Source organism: Typopeltis vanoorti, chromosome 2 (genome assembly GCF_054136105.1).
Source record: "Typopeltis vanoorti isolate ZY-2024b chromosome 2, IOZ_Tvanoo_1.0, whole genome shotgun sequence".
NCBI classification, from domain to species: domain Eukaryota; kingdom Metazoa; phylum Arthropoda; class Arachnida; order Uropygi; family Thelyphonidae; genus Typopeltis; species Typopeltis vanoorti.
The window spans coordinates 167,622,466-167,638,776 of NC_143550.1; the positions used below are offsets into that span (position 1 = coordinate 167,622,466).

Sequence of the window (16,311 nt, forward strand, 5' to 3'; positions counted from 1 at the left end):
AGGTTCTGTTGTGTTTGGTGGGATATTCATGGAATTATTCATTACGAACTCATGGAACAAGGTAAGACTATCACAGCAGCCATCTACTGTGAACAATTAGAGCGACTACATCAAGCATTGTTAATCAGACGTCCTGCGCTTGTCAATCGAAAAGGGGTAATTTTGCAGCAAGATAATGCAAAACCACATTCTGCAAGAATGACTCAAGAAAAAATTAGGCAGTTAAGATGGGAACTTCTACTACATCCTCCACATTCGCCGGATATTGCCCCTAGTGACTTTCACTTATTCAAGTCCTTAGAACACAGCATAAGAAATAAACCTTCCGTTCGCAAGATGATGTCCAAAGGAGTTTGATATCATTTTTTGCCTCCAAAGAAAAAACCTTTTTTTTTTCAAAAAAGGCATTCTAAACTTAGTAGATCGTTGGAATAAGGTTATAATTAACGATGGCGATTATAGAATTGAATAATGTTAATTTGTTCTTTAATAAAATTTATATTAAAAATGTAGTTCAAAAAATTTATTACTTTTCCGTCCCCCTTATATTTAGCATATGGGTCAAGATACAGGAAATTAATGAGCAAACCTACAGTATATACAGATTGGCAGTCCAGTTAACTAGTCAATAGCATTAATTGAGAGTGAATGCAAGTTCCTGAGGCCTCCAGGGAGGAAGGGAGTAGTGCAGTCATCAGTGATATGCATAGTGGTCACAGCGTTACATGCGCAAAAGGGTGACTGTGAAATTCTCCTCAAAGGTGATAAGTAGACACAGCGAACTTTGGTCCTAAATCGATCTAGCTGGCTCTGGAGGTCGAGGTAGATCGAATCCTGGAGGTTTGACAGTTGGATCTATGATCATATACTTGTTTGTAGTTCATTCTACAAACAAGTATATGAAGTGGACATCATCTGGTACAACCAAATGGTAGATCTGGAAGTAGAGCAGCGAATTGGAGCTGGGAATCTTTATGTATGGGAAGTTTCATGTTACTTCTGATTTTGTTGTCTTTCACGGTAGCTGCTGCTCTTCTGGAGAATGGAGGACTGATGTGGAAAAGAACAGGCAACCAAGAGAGAGAGAGGAGTAGACCTTAAAAGTACAAGAGAAGGCTCTCATTGTTATGTTGAACTGTGTATCCACGAGAGTTGTGTGGTGATTTCGGCTCCAAAGCGGGGAGCAATATTCTGCAACTGGGAAGACTAGAGCCAGGGCTGTTGTTCTTGACATTACAATCCCAAGTTGTGTCTATGAGCTTGTTTAAGATATTGTTCCTGGCAGGTATTAAGTATTATTTACCCACAAGTGTTAAGTATCCTGAAGGGCCAACATTATTCATGAGACGATTCTATTACGGCTTTTTTATTATGCGAAATAAATGCTGAAATAGATAGCGCTGAGAGAGAAAAGGGAAAAAGCTTTGCACGTGATAAATGATGCTTATCACTAACAACAGTTTCAAGGTAGGGAAGAAAATTCTTAAGATTTTCCCTGCATATACCTACCACTATTGATGGTGCTTCCTAGGCTTTCTTTCTCTCTAGAATTTCAAGAGTACTATTACCATGAGAAGATTTTTCCACTACGTAATAAATTATTTAATTTAAAAGTTATTGAGCACTTCAATGAATAATCTCTCTTTCTGGAATGGTAATCTTGTGCCCAACCCGTATGGGACAGCCATGGGATCATCGTTACTCCTTATCAACGGCTGATCACACCATATAGACATTTCAAGAGTCAGCACTACCGCAAATTACAATTAGACTAAATTTTGGCAGATATCAGTGATGTATTTATGTAAAGGCCAAATGGGCAATGTCAACGATACCAAACATGTTATCTTTTAAATAGTCTATAACTTAACCAATTATACCTACACATACGCGCGCGCAACTGAAACGAAGCCATCTAATACCAGAAAGTGTCACCAATACATCATACTCGTATTATCAACCAACACAAAAAGTGTAAGATACTGGGACAAACACATACGTACATAAAAACAGCCTTCTTAAGAAGGTCACAGAAGACGCATCGGAAATTTTACACACTGATAATCCTAGACGCGAAAGCACAGATGCTGCTCATAAAGGTCGTTCGCGTATAAGAAACGTTTCGGCCAACATCCTAAATCAACCTATCTTTGCACAAAAAATAACTGCAAAACTCCAGTCCTTATTTTTGATCTCCTAGAGATAATCATCCTTTTCAGAAATAACAGAGGCTATAAATTGACATTTATTGCAATTGGTCAAACTTGGTGCAGGACAAAAAAATCGTAAACATACCAAAGAGCAATGGAAAGAAATATTTTGGAATTTAAAAGCACAAAGAAGGCAAAAATAAACGAGATATTGGCCAGATTCACGAAAAACTGTTGATACTGCTCAAAAAGCCAAACAATTAAAGCGATGGAAGATGACCGACTAAAAGCCATTAATACACGTTTAATTCCCGGAGAGAAAGAGAGCTGCTTCGCAAAAGTTTTGCTTCATCCCTTGAATTACATGCTGATACGAATTGTAGTGCTCATGCGGAAAACTATGCAAAGGTTATTTTTAATCCTTTCTGCAAGGAAAAAAACGACGAGCGACCATGTGATCAAGTCAAGTCAGGTTGAACTATGAATCAGCAAGCAATCTCAACGCCATTATATTCTCGCAATCGATATGCGAGTCTTCAAAGAGTCAACAAAAGTCTTTCAGATAAAAACGCCAATTTGAACAGGTCCAAGAGATTAAAACTTGACGACGTCTGCAAGACTATTTATACAAGTGTAATAATGCAGACGTAGCCATATGAAAAGGCTCATGAACACAACCAACAGAATATGCAACAACGAGAATTACCATGAACGCGTGCAAATGTTTCAGAAAAAAGAATTCTTGGCTGGATATTAACTGATTAATGAGTAAAGGACAAATTTCGCTGGCCTAAAAAATTATAAAGTTATAAGCTTAAAAAAATTCAGTGAAATGTTCAGTGAAAAAATTCAGTTCAACACGACAAATATTTAGCGAAAAATCTAAGCTACTTTCTGAAGATAAATCACGTAAATAATCCAAGATCTGACGTTATAACATAGTATTTATTTTTCGTTTTCATGAGAAATTCGATGTGAGCGGCTCGAAATTGGAGTGTTAGGAATGGAAACCAAATCTCTAGCTCGCTGATTATGTACCATTCGACAGGAGTGTATATCCCTTTGGCAAAACAAGGAGTGGATGTACGCATTTATAATGATCACTGTATTTCACATTCACACGCGTATCCTTCAGTCGAACACTGTTTCGACAAACGTCTGTAGATCAACAGACCCAATAACGTAATTCGATGCAATAATAAGAGGTGTCAGTAAACCGGTTCATTTGTTGTACGATGCTTGTAGGCATCTGTATTTTCAGTAAAGTCTCAACAACATTCATATCAGTAAAATGAGAAGGCTATTCCATTCAATCGCGTTAATTCTTGCTTTGTCATGAGATGCTTCAAACAAAATTATTAAGAGGAAACAGGTGAACTTGAAAGAGCCTCCGATAAGCTTAGTCAGTACAGACTTCCCTTTAGTCGGAAAGACCTGGGTTTGGTTAACGTCAGTGACGTGAGGAACCTTTATTTGGTCTCTTTCGACCAAAGGTGAGTTTGCTGGTCTCATACGGTGGTAGGATTTTTTTTCACTCGGAAACTAGGGTTTTTCGTCCCCCAGAACAGGAAAACCTGCCCCGTGAACACACATGGATTACAGTCATGAATACGTCCCAGCCATATGCCGGTCCCGAGCACGGATAAAATCTCACCAGGAATACTTTGTGGGCAATGCCTACAAAGTCATCTACGGTCGGAAACAACTGAAAGGGAAAATCAAAGGGTGAACTTGAAGGACAATCTGAGATACTTCCTCTTATGCGCAGTGTCTATTACACTGCATCATTTGTGACGATGCTGGTATTTCTCTCTTTGGATTTTACCATTCCGAAGGACAAAGATAAATGTGAACTAATTACATCACTAATTTTTCTAGTTTTCTATAATAACTGAATTCATTTTAATAAAAAAAAAGCACAGTAACAAATGTTGTGTGAGTATCGTAAGTACTTCTGTGTGCTTTCATAACAGCTTGAGTTCAAATGGCAGAAATTAATGACATTTCCGAAGAGAATCTACGTACCCTTCAGATATATTGAAGCCACTTCTGTAGCAATAATGACTAAGTCCTATCGATAATGAGAGACGAACCCCCCCCCCCATCCATCTATATACTATGTCCTTAAAACATCTCACATTCTCAATTAGGTCACTGACATCCGGAAAGGGAAGTAACAGTCTGTAGTTGGTTCAAAACTGATTTATTACTACAGGTCATAAATGCTTGCGTTTATTTTATTTTATTTTTTTGAAATAACTAACTTTATCTCGAGAAAATTTGAGAAAACTTTTAAAAACTTTAACATTCCTTTTCCGAAAAACATCTCGTTTTAACATGGTATTTATTACCGAAGTTACTCAAATAGACATTGAAATATATTTTACTGAAGCGTTTATTTTCCATAAACGTAATTTAACGATTCCAAGTATTTTAAATAGATTAAAACTGATTCAAAATTAAACAGCATACGTAGAACTCGATTTTTTTTTATCTTTAAAGATTTCATTTTTAAAATTTAACAGCAACTGTATTTTGAACACTGATAAGCGTATCAATTTAAAAGGATTATTTATCATTATATTCATCCGATTTCGCTTAAGCAAAATGAACGATCGATCTTGAGTAAACTACTTGGGGAATTCTGACGATAAAGAATTCGGGAACATGGCATAGCTCGCACACTTAACGCTTGCATCATACAACATCGTATTTCAACCATTAATCAAATGTTCGCATCTGCTAAGACGGTATTATTTAGTTCGCAGATGTGTAAATGGTGAAGCAGAACAAAGGGGAGAATTTAATATAACATATAGAGATGCTGTTGAGGGTAGACAAATTAAGCAGCTGCTTAATACATAATTTACAAGAGGCGTCAAGATGATCTATTTCTCGAGCATTTGAGAACTGCTGAAACTGATTACATAACACAGACTTAAGCATACACTTCAATATTATTTGCTCGCTAGCAGTACGTCCATTTCTCATTATTTTACCATATTTCTCTGTATTTCATATAAAACAACCAACGTCTGTCCACTTCTAAAGCAAGACTATGCGACAGCCGGTGCAATCAACAGGGACTGCTTCTAATAGCTGTTGATTCTATTTTTTTTATTCATTTGTTTATTATTATTACGTGACATCTTCAAGGATTCCACAGAGTCATCGCCAGAGGGCACACCACCAATGTGTACACTATTTAATCCATCACCTACACTACACAGCACACACTGCGCTACCATCGTCCACTCATACAGTACATAATCCACTATTCACATGATCCATCTACCGCCCACAAGTATTATTGTGTGTGCATTACGCGTGTTCTCTGGTCGATATGCCTGTATATAGGATGAAAAACCAAAGTTTCGGGGAGAAAAAAATTATCAGGTCAATAAACTGACCTTCAATTGAAAAAAATATATATATTTCTTTTCGCAAATTCACTTTTTAACACGTTTTAAAATATGATAATACGATTAATTAATGTACTGTGAGTTGTAGAGAAAACAAACTCGATTCAGAAATTCAATTCATGTATATTACTGAAGTAATTTTAAGCATTTCGAAATCTGCGAGAAGATATAGACTAGATCAAAAGGTAAGTGGGAGGCATGCTTTTATTATTTCTAAGTCATTTTCAAACGTATTCGTCGGTATTTTGCAACTCATAAACGATAAACACATTAAAAATTCGTTTGTCATCATTAGATGAGAATTTCTGCAAAAGCTTCTGATAAGAACTTACTTCAGTAGAAACTATAACAAAAATGCATACACATCATAAGAAATAGAAGCACCGTCTTTACTACGAATGAATATCTTTACACAAAGATGTTCATGCTATTTGAAGGAAATCAATGCAATCAATTCTGCTAAGGACGTAGCTGTAGGCAAGCCCCAACTGAATATGACCTAAGGTAGCGATTAGGTACAAGTCAGTATCTCATTCGACAAATTAAAAAGCAATTTCTTTATAAAAAAATAAAATTTCTCTCCCCCACGGTATAAAATATATTTACAGTGTTACCAATGATTTTGAATTTAAAAAAAAAATATATTTTGAACTGATTTTCCTGGATTTCGCAAACCGAGCGCTTAGATTAATATCTCCCTGGATTTGCGAACAAGGTAATCGATTGAACGTCAAGGTATTCATCTATCCCGAATTTCGATCGTTTATTCCAAGAGACAGTATGTCTCCGGTAATAAAAGCTAGCTAGACAGCAGAAAAATATCTTCCTTTTCTGCGCAATGTAGAGGAATTCATATTGACAAATCTATTGAAGTTACGCTACTGTACGATACCCTTCTGTCACATGCGGTTTGGAATTTCGCCATATGGGTGGAATAGAGCAGCGGAAATATCCCGCTCTTTAGTCACTAATGAACAATGGACAGACTACAATTCAAGTTGAAGGCTTGCGGAGACTTTTTCACACGAATCTCGTTTCATTTTTCAATAAACTTCGAACAGCATTTGTTTGTCTGCGTCCTGCAGCTACGCTTAAGGATTTTTTTTTTTTTTAAGAGTCGATCAAATCGATCCTTTAAATCTGAACTCGTAGCTTTGCTGAACAGCTAGAAATATATAAATATATATTACCTTTACATGAAGATCGTTCAAAAAGTTCTGGAACTGATTTATATATTTTGTCAGAAGACATACGAGCTCGCCGGAAAGTTCCATATTACTCTTACGTTGGGTTGAAATTATCACCGAAACTGGTAAGGATACGAGGCCAAAGTATTATCTCTGTGTACTCTTGCGATCGGTTTGCGGAAAAAAACAGAATTTCTAGGGCGGGAGGATGGAACTTCCACGTCAGCATATGAAGTGGCAGGGCTGGCCACCCTTCCTTAAAAAGCTCTTATAAATGTTCTATGCTTCAAGACAGGATTCGAACCTAGGTTTTCCCACGACATCGAACTAAGCAGGTCCTCTTTGATACATTTTTTCTCCTATATTGAGAGAGTAATTGATAGTATTTAGCCGTACGGCTGTTTGGGGGTAGCTATATACGCCACCATCTAGGGAAATGATTATGAGCAAGATGGTTTCCCGCTGCCTTCTTCTTGCCGTACTATATCCCAGCGCTTCCCAAACTGTGAGCCGCGGCCCCCTTGGGGAGGCCTTAGGTTTTGTTGAGGGGGGGGGCGTGAAATAATGAAAACAAATTTAAAATGTTTCAAGACTAAGTAGATTTTTTTATTTTAAAAGAAACGTATTTAACTTTTATTATTTCTTTTTTGTTATTTTTTATATTTTAATGGAAAAATTCACACATTGGTGTTGGTTCACAAACTTTGCTTCCTGCGTATTTCGGCACTTAATGAATATTAGTAAATATTGCTTATTCATATGTCTCATTTCAAAGCAGTGGTTAATTGTATTTACTTCGAATGCTCTCCAGGGAAGCTCCAAATCTTCCTGTCCCTTTCATCAAGCGTTCTTAATCAGGGACTGTTACATATCAAAACTCGTTTTATATTATCACTGTCATCCGAACTAGTTTTCTGTTACCAATAAAAGTTCGCATATACTTCACACATGAAAAAAACCTTAAACAAGTTCATGTGAGGAGATAGTAACTCGCTTGCAGTGGTAAACAACACACCCTCCTTAACAGTCACTATACTGCAGAGGCAATAAAAACAAGTACTTTTATTATGCCAGTGAATAAGGTATGAGCAGTCTGTGTAATATATTTCTCAACAAATAGTGCAATTAGAGACAACTGGGATAAAAACACACTAATTAATGAATCACATGTCCCCTCATACAGAAACTATGCTATATAGACTGAAACAAAACCATATGATGCATGGACAAACACAGAGTCTAACTAAAAACTATTGTTATTAATTAGATGTGTGTGAGTTCGATTTCGCAAGGCAGCAATAAAATTCAAGGAACGTGTTAAAATTCGTAAAAGTGTTAAAACTAAGTAATATATATATATATATATATATATATATAATGAATGTTATGGCAGTTTGACATATGGAATTCGGTTGAAGAGAGTTAGCATTTCAACTCAATTGTCAGCTATGCTTTTATCTTTCGGTTGCGCGATCTTTCGTCAATACCGCACCAATCATATGCACGTTTTAATAACCTGCCTTTGCTGTGTTTCGCGTTAGGCTTAATTACCGTAAAGGGAGAAAAGTCACAAAAGAGAAAAATGTTCCTGGTCCGGGGAGTCCCTTATTCAGGTAATATTCACTAATTTCATGTTATCAGTCTGTGGTGTGCCAGTATGGGTAAGTGGTGATATTATTTGATCGATTCTACGTTAAAAAATTTAACCATGAGATGGATAAGTGGCTGATAAAATATAATAAAAAATTCCCGCGAACAATCAGAAGAAGCAGAAACAGACTCAAAAAAAAAAAAGGACAGTATTTCATATTTTACCAGAACAGCCCGCATCGTCTTCAGAACCAAACGGTAAGAGGCAAAAAATGTAATATTTGCATTTGATTTTTGCAATATTCGCTCTGCATATTTTGTATTGAATATAAATACAATAAATATTATAATAATATATCTCTCTATTACGATTTTGTTCGAGGGGGGATGTGAAATATTTTAATTTTTGCAAAGGGGGCCTGACATTCAGAAGTTTGGGAAGCACTGCTATATCCTACGACTGTAGCCTGTGTGTGTTCACGGGGCCGGTTTGCCTGCTTGCGGGAGGAAAAGTCCCTAGGGAGAAAAACCCTGCTGTCCAAGACCGGCTAACTTGGCTATGCCTGAGAAAGATCATTAAGCTCCTCACGTCGTCGACGGGAATCGAACCTAGGACACTCCTTTCCCAGGCGTATGGTTGCGAAGCCACTAGGCTAACCGCGCGGACATTGAGAGAGTAATACCCATGAAAAGTTTTGGGAGTCACTCTCCAATATCTATTAAATGGCATCCACTTGTCTTGATTTCCTGTTACAATCCTTGAAGACAAAATTTCCTAGGAGAGAATGTAAGAAAACTCAGCGGTGAGTATGAAGGGTATTGAAAGATGTATCACAGTTTTGGCAATGGCACAATACCAACTTATAATCTAGGTGATAAAGCAATCTTCGTTCATCTTTGTTCAACTGATCTCTAAAATAATGTTGCCACATCATGCTAATCGCTTTTTTTGGTAGTCACAAGATTTCCATCTCCATTTATTAAAAAAAAACAAAAAAAAATGGTTTTTCATCATCAATAAACATGTCTCGTTCACATTAATATCTAACTTACGTGCGAGTTTTGCACGACTTTTTTTCTTTCATTATAAACGATTCCACCATCATATAACCTAATCTTTATGAACCTCAGAAAAGCTAAATTTCTGTGTCTTAACTGCTTCTTCTCAATCCACCAGCATGCTTCTCTTTCTTTTCTGCGTTTGTTCTTCCACACACGCCTCTTTTGCTGTTCCTCCCATTACATCTCGAAAATTTCCTCATTCTTCATCTACATTATCTGTAATTAACACATGGCCTTGGACCTGATCCAAGATTTAAATCTTTGGTTTGCCTCAATCTCTTTCAATATTGACAGCTTCATCTTTTTTGTTTCTTGTCATATTGATTTTTTAAACATACTATAAGAAGCCTATAATATCCATCAAAGACAACAGATAAAAAAAAACTTTCATGTCGGCTACTTCCTTGCGCTATACTTTATCGAGGATATAACAAATCGATTTACCATTCCAACTATACCTTAGTGATTCTGCAGCTTTGTCCTTTCTCAAACTGACAGTTTCCGATTTTGAGTTAATTTCTGAAGCAAATTTCTAATAGCTTTTTTTTTCTTTATCATTTCTTTGACCAAAACCAAATGGGTCTGAAATTTTTTCTACTCCTGTTTCTTCTTCTCCAACCTGCGCATTAAGATCTCCTAGGGTGATTACTCTCTTCTTTTGAATGATACTCTTATGTGTTCCTCAAATATTGTCTTTTGCACCAGACTAATGGTAGCAAAATAATCGAAAGCATACAAATATATACATATTTTTTAATTCTTGCTTTTTCAGCATTTCATTGACTTGACAGCCGTTCTGATGTCTTTGAATCGTCATACAGAATACATGCTGCAATCATCTGTGTGTTCAAAGTTATGCAACGTCCAAGTTCTGCTACTGAGTGGAATCGAAGTTGTCATTTTGAACAGAGCTGCATTGAGAGTTTCATTTTACCAAAATGAAACTCTCAATGAGTTTCGTTTAAAGTATTTTGAAGACGGTTATCATATATATATATATATTTTTTTTGGACAAATAATCAAACTAATGTTAGTGCTAAGAAACAAATGTTAATTTTAAAAAATGCACAACACAGCCATGAGTTGCACTAATTTTGATGCAACTCATGGCTGTGTTGATATATATATATTAAGCAATTATATATTAATTGCTTAATATATAAAAGAAAATAAGTATAAAAAATAATTAAGTTTCAAATTATAATGATTTAAAAATGAAGTAACAAATACCGAATAGTTCACAGCTGCTTGAATCCGTCTAGGCCGCGGGGAACTTTATCAGTGGTTGAAAGTGGATTAGCCGGTGTCATACAGAGGGTTGCGAGTTCCTCCCTGAAAAACATACAAGTCGGTCAAACAATATATGGATTCGATAGACACAATACACATGGCTTATAGATTGAATATCTTGTTAACCAAAAACCACAATAACTATTATACTTGCTTATGACAACACAATTTATAATTTTTATATTACAATTACGTTTTGATCATATTTTACTCACTCGGTAATGTCTATTAAAATATTTTTGTTAAACATCTTTAAAAAAAAAATTTTCCAAGTTTTTTTCTGAGATAAACAGAACAGCGATTTGTTTTTGGATAGCCCGGGGTTTTTGTTGACATTTTTAGATGATGCACAGCTTTTATAGGAAACCAACAATTCTTTACAACTCAGCTCGAGGCAGATATAAAGAGAAGCATGATTTAACTTAAGTATTACTATCAACCAATTTGGTAAGTCCCACTGAAAAACAAAAATGAAAAGTGGAAATACGAGAAGAAGTAGGTTATACGAGAACTCCAGATAAACAAGTGTTTATCGTATCGGCACTCGAGTTTTAAAAGGGTATCTTAATCTTATTTCTATGGTTTAGCAATACTAACTTCCTTAGAATGGTTCCCCCATTGTTCTGGTTTCCTTGAGATATGTCTGAGCACTTGTTTATTCCTAGTTGCAGCCTCTCAAAGTTGTAACTTAAAATGAATGGATATCCGATGTTCTGATAGCTTATGTCCCCATAAAGGACTGCGGGATATATAATACTTAGTGTGCAAGTCTTTCTTCAGTTTGAGTAACTCAGGAACCTCGAAATTGCACCAGTGATCTCATTCATGTATGAAAACGCTTTGAAAAATCAATGTAGTGTCGGAAACAGGATTATCATAATATGCATTTTCAAAAGCATTTAAAGGGTGTCATGTTTCCCTTGAAAAATTATTCAATTTTATGAAAATTCACATTTACGTATAATTTTAAAATTATAGCGGAAAACGAGGGAAAAAAAAACCTTTGGCTTTTAGTGAAGATTCACTCCAGTCTCTCTTTCTTTTTGGCAACAATTAAGGAGTAAAAAATCATGCAATCACACGACATTTTCTGGTTTACGTATACTCTGTTTAAAAATTATTCGAACACCCAATTTTTACACGAATACTACTTACCTCTGTCAAGCTATGTGTTATCTCGGTCATCGCTAGATTATGTGCCGAGCTTCACACTTGTTTCCATAAAATGACTTCTTGCATATGAATTAAGTATTACCCAAATACTCGGGTTAAACTTACCTAATGCAAAGTCTCGCTGAGATTAGCTTGTGGATTGTTCGAAACTGTGATATGAAGTAACAAATCACGACTCGCACTGTTCAAAATTAGATGAATTTCTGGGTATGGCAATCAATTAACTGTTCTTGGGACAAGAACGTTTTTACCAGAATATATCATCGCATCTGTTATGTGTCGCAAACGTGGCTTTATGGTATAGAGAATGTTTATGTTTCTTCTGATTTTGACGGGAACCTCTTTTCTGTGATGCCCGGAAGCTGAACATTATATGCTCGATTTGGTGGGCTGAACTATACTGACATTCTGGACAATTTGTTATTGCTTACGCTATAATAATTCAATGGAAATAATCTATGTCAGTATCAGCATGCTACTGCAAAGGCTGTGGTATTATGAGTTGAGGAAATATATTAGAAAGGCTAAAGTGGACAGTACAAGATCCTAATCTAAACTCCTACAGAAAACTTGTGAGGAGAGAGAGTCGTAGCATCAGTTATGGCGAAACCAAAACATCCACTATAATTCATTGCAATTTTGATGGAGGGATTGGAGGACAAAAATGTTATTGTCCATTTATCAATATTTTGCCACAAGTCGATCCAGGAAAGCAGCATCTGCAATTGCGGCCAGAAGTGTACAAATAGTGTAAATGAGGATTTTGAAAAATAAACTTTCAGATGCAACCTTTTCTAATATAGTGTAAGTATATAACATCTTTTAGAGTTGTGCAATGGGAGATTCATTTGCATGGGCGAGAGAACATGTGTTAAACTTGGGACATCACGAATGGTTTGCTACAGAATAATAAAGAAAACATTCGAGGTTTGTTATTCAGGCTGTTCTGATTGTCACTTCAAGGCTCTCTCGGGAAAGCCTTGATGATAATATATCGGGATAAAATAACTTTTTCAAATCTTGAAACAAAGCCAATGGGATGAAACTAATTGATGGCGCAGGAAAATCGTTCTTGGATTATCACTATATAAACACTTAATAGAAAAGCGCTAAGTTATGTTCACCGACGATTTGAGCACAAGTCGTGTTTGTCATTTTCTTACTAAGAATCCTCATCATAAAGCAAGAAACAGAAATAAATAATATGCGGCACGAATCAATTAATAATAGTGAATAAAATTTCTATACTCATCAGGTATGGAATTTCAGAAGTAGAATTTGCAATTCTGCCAATTTTTTTTTTTCCGAAAAATGTTTTTTTCTTTAAGTGACTATAATAATTACTCGCATTTGAGAGGCTGCAAGTGGGCTTCAAAAGTGCTTCGAAATTTTGGGAAATCGTGGAGAAATGGGCTCCTGGCTTACTGTCCACAAAAGACAAGAGCTCCGCGTGATGGACAAGTCCTTAACCCTTTAAGAATAATAGAAAAGATAACAAATAAGAAACATTACTAATCGATTAAAGGCGTTCTCTGGAGATTTCTTCAACAGCGAAGCACTCAGTTCTCAATTCAAAATTCATAAATAGTTTTTCCTTCCCTGAATGTGCGGTTAACTTTAAGGTTCGGTAACACCCGAATCTTTCATTAAATAATAAGGTTAAATATAATTTATTTGCCATCTTGTTATTTTGAAGATTAATTCTACTCACTTCGTATTATCGAAAACAACGCACGAGTTATTGGTTAGCTGTTCAACGGCCAGCCAGTATCACGGCATATTGTTAGCCAGGTGCCTTACTCTGGCAGAAGCAACTAATCTCATCAAACGGGCTCAATCTCACGCACAGCACTACTCGCATCTCCGTAGCTTTACTTCATCTTATCGGCAAGAGATCTGGCCATCTTTCGTGTAGAAATGTTTGTGTTCCTCTGCGTGGGATCAATAGCAGTCTTAGAAACAGCACGGAGTCACGGCGTGAGCGGAGTAGTTTACGTCAAATATACTTTAAGGGAAGACAAAAGAAAGCCATTGAGCCACAGATCGACTAGCAACGCAATTACAGTTCTGAAAAGAAAACGTATATGTCCAACCAATTATTCAGTTTAAAAACAAATCTCCAGTCTTGTTACTTTTCAATATTCGATTACGTTTTTGATCATTCGCACGTAGAGGTAAATCTCACTTGAAAAAAACTTGTAAGCTTTTCGTAAATCGAAGAATCGAACCTTGCTACTATTTTACTTGTTCTAACCCCCCACCCACCCACGCAGACTGCATTTCAGGGATACGTAGAAGTTGTAGCTGGAAATATCTTGGGAATAAGGCAGATGGTACAAAAATATAACACCGCGTGTTATCAGATACGATGACACAAGTAATGACTTGTGTGCCGGAGCATTATCATGTTGCAATACCTACTCGTCTGAACGCCCACACTACTGTCTCCTCATAACAACGTAGGCGTCCAGCAAGTATTCTTTCTGAATAGAATTTACAGTACTGGTGTCTCATTCTTCTAGTCATCAGGCCTTTCTCGGAGCAACTTGTAATGGGCAACGCTTTTTGATTCAATAAAACAGTGTTACCATAAAATTATCATCGATGTCAACTTCATGACTTTCTGGAATTACTTTACCACAGGCAAAGTGAAAGTAAAATCATCTGAAAACATTTGCACAATGCTAGAATGACATCATTACACCGTGCTTTTCATTATTTAGTAATCTTATTGGTGATTTCTTGTGTTTAAAATAAAATCTTATATTCAGAAAACTGACTTTGAAAATGTCGGTCTCGTGAATATAATATAATTGTCAGAGTGAAGCTTCAAGGAACTTTAATTGCAAAAAAATAGTAAAAGAAATTGCATATACTCATGCGATTTTTTTAAAAATCAAGTACTGATGAATGGTTAATTAGTGAAGAAACTTGTCAGTTAAAATACTAATAAATAGAGCTTGAAATTATTACTCCGATATACTAAGATAAAATCATACTCAAATTACAAATTCGGAGTGATTCGCTAAGAAACAAGTCTGAGTTAGAGAATGGGTATCACCATCATCATTAGTGGCACTTATAGACCTTTACAGTCCAACCTGTCAAGTGTCCTTGGTGTTTTCATAACGCCTACACGCTATTTACTGTTTGTAAATAGCGTGTGTTCTTCTGGCCAGTCTGCCTGTTTTATGACAAAAAAAACTTATAAAAGTACTTCGCATCATAGACGGAATTCTGATGCCCCCCCCCCCAGGTTTTTCCAACCAAAGGACATCGTCGATGCTGAGGAGCCGAATAAGAATTTATGAGACGAATTATTCAAATACAGTAATATATCAGCAATAATAAGACAGAAGTCGTATGACACGTTCTTCCACAGATGGATTAACGTTATGGTAGCATTCGACAAAATGTAGTTGTTCCAAATCTTGAAATATTGTGCGACAAACTGGATGCTGATTTCCAAGGTGGTGATAGAACATGACCAGTTTCCTGGTCGCCTGGTACTTTCGATCTCACATTTTTCCCTCTATGAGTGTATACTTTGTTTTTTATCTTCTTCTTATTATTATTATTTCTTTTCTCTTCTTTTACCTTGCGGTGTCGAGGATTTTTCTCTTCATTTAACCGCAACCGTATCTCGAGGATAAGGTGGTTATCCCTATGCCTCCCGGTGTATCCTATGTCTATAGATGCGTGTGTTCACGGGCCGGTTTGCCTGTTCTGGGAGAAGAAAAACTCCATTTTCCGGGTGGAAAAAACCTCCCTATCTCCGTATGAGAGCGGCTAACTCACCTTTAGCCGAAAGAGACCAGACAAAGGTTCCTCATGTCACTGACAGCAATCGCACCCAGGTCTTTTCGGCCAAAGGGCTTCGCTCCTACTGAGCTACGGAGACACACTTTATTCTTTAAGTAACATCAAAATGTATGTCAGGCCACACTTGGAATTCATATCGAATCTATTTATTTAAAAACACTCCAAACTGTCATTCACAGCATCTGTTACTGCTGTATCCTAATTTTATTATTCTACATTTTGAGTTTAAAATATCGGTATTCTTATATTATGTGTGATTGTTGAATTCATTTGTAGAAATATAAATAAAATTATTGGGAATTTTTTTTAAGACAAAATCCTTAAATTACATCCTTTCCTCCTAAATTACAAAATTTGGCAATGAGCGGTGTAGAACCAAAATAAAAATAAAGTCGTGGCATTTGATTATTTTTACCACACACCATATTTGTATTATGTTTGATAGGTATACAAAGAAAGGAAGGTTTAAACATAATACTATTGCTGAAACTGAAATCGAAAATGAGTGTTCCTTCCCTCTATAGAAAGAAGAGGGTAGACGGTAGTATCCCAATCAATAAGAAAGAACTAAACGTTTAAAAAAAATAGTACGTTAATGGCAGGTGTCTCATTTTA

General features: G+C 36.2%; 1 protein-coding gene across 5 annotated transcripts in view; it reads right to left on the reverse strand.

Annotated features, from left to right (window-relative positions):
* The window catches only part of LOC150109624 (oxysterol-binding protein-related protein 6-like), a 695,026-nt gene that overhangs the window by 514,396 nt on the left and 164,319 nt on the right, over positions 1-16,311 (reverse strand). For all 5 annotated transcript variants that reach the window (XM_090409290.1, XM_090409281.1, XM_090409257.1 and 2 more), the window contains exon 2: positions 10,642-10,743. The gene's annotated coding sequence lies outside the window, so the exon portion shown is untranslated. The remainder of the gene's footprint in view (positions 1-10,641; positions 10,744-16,311) is intronic.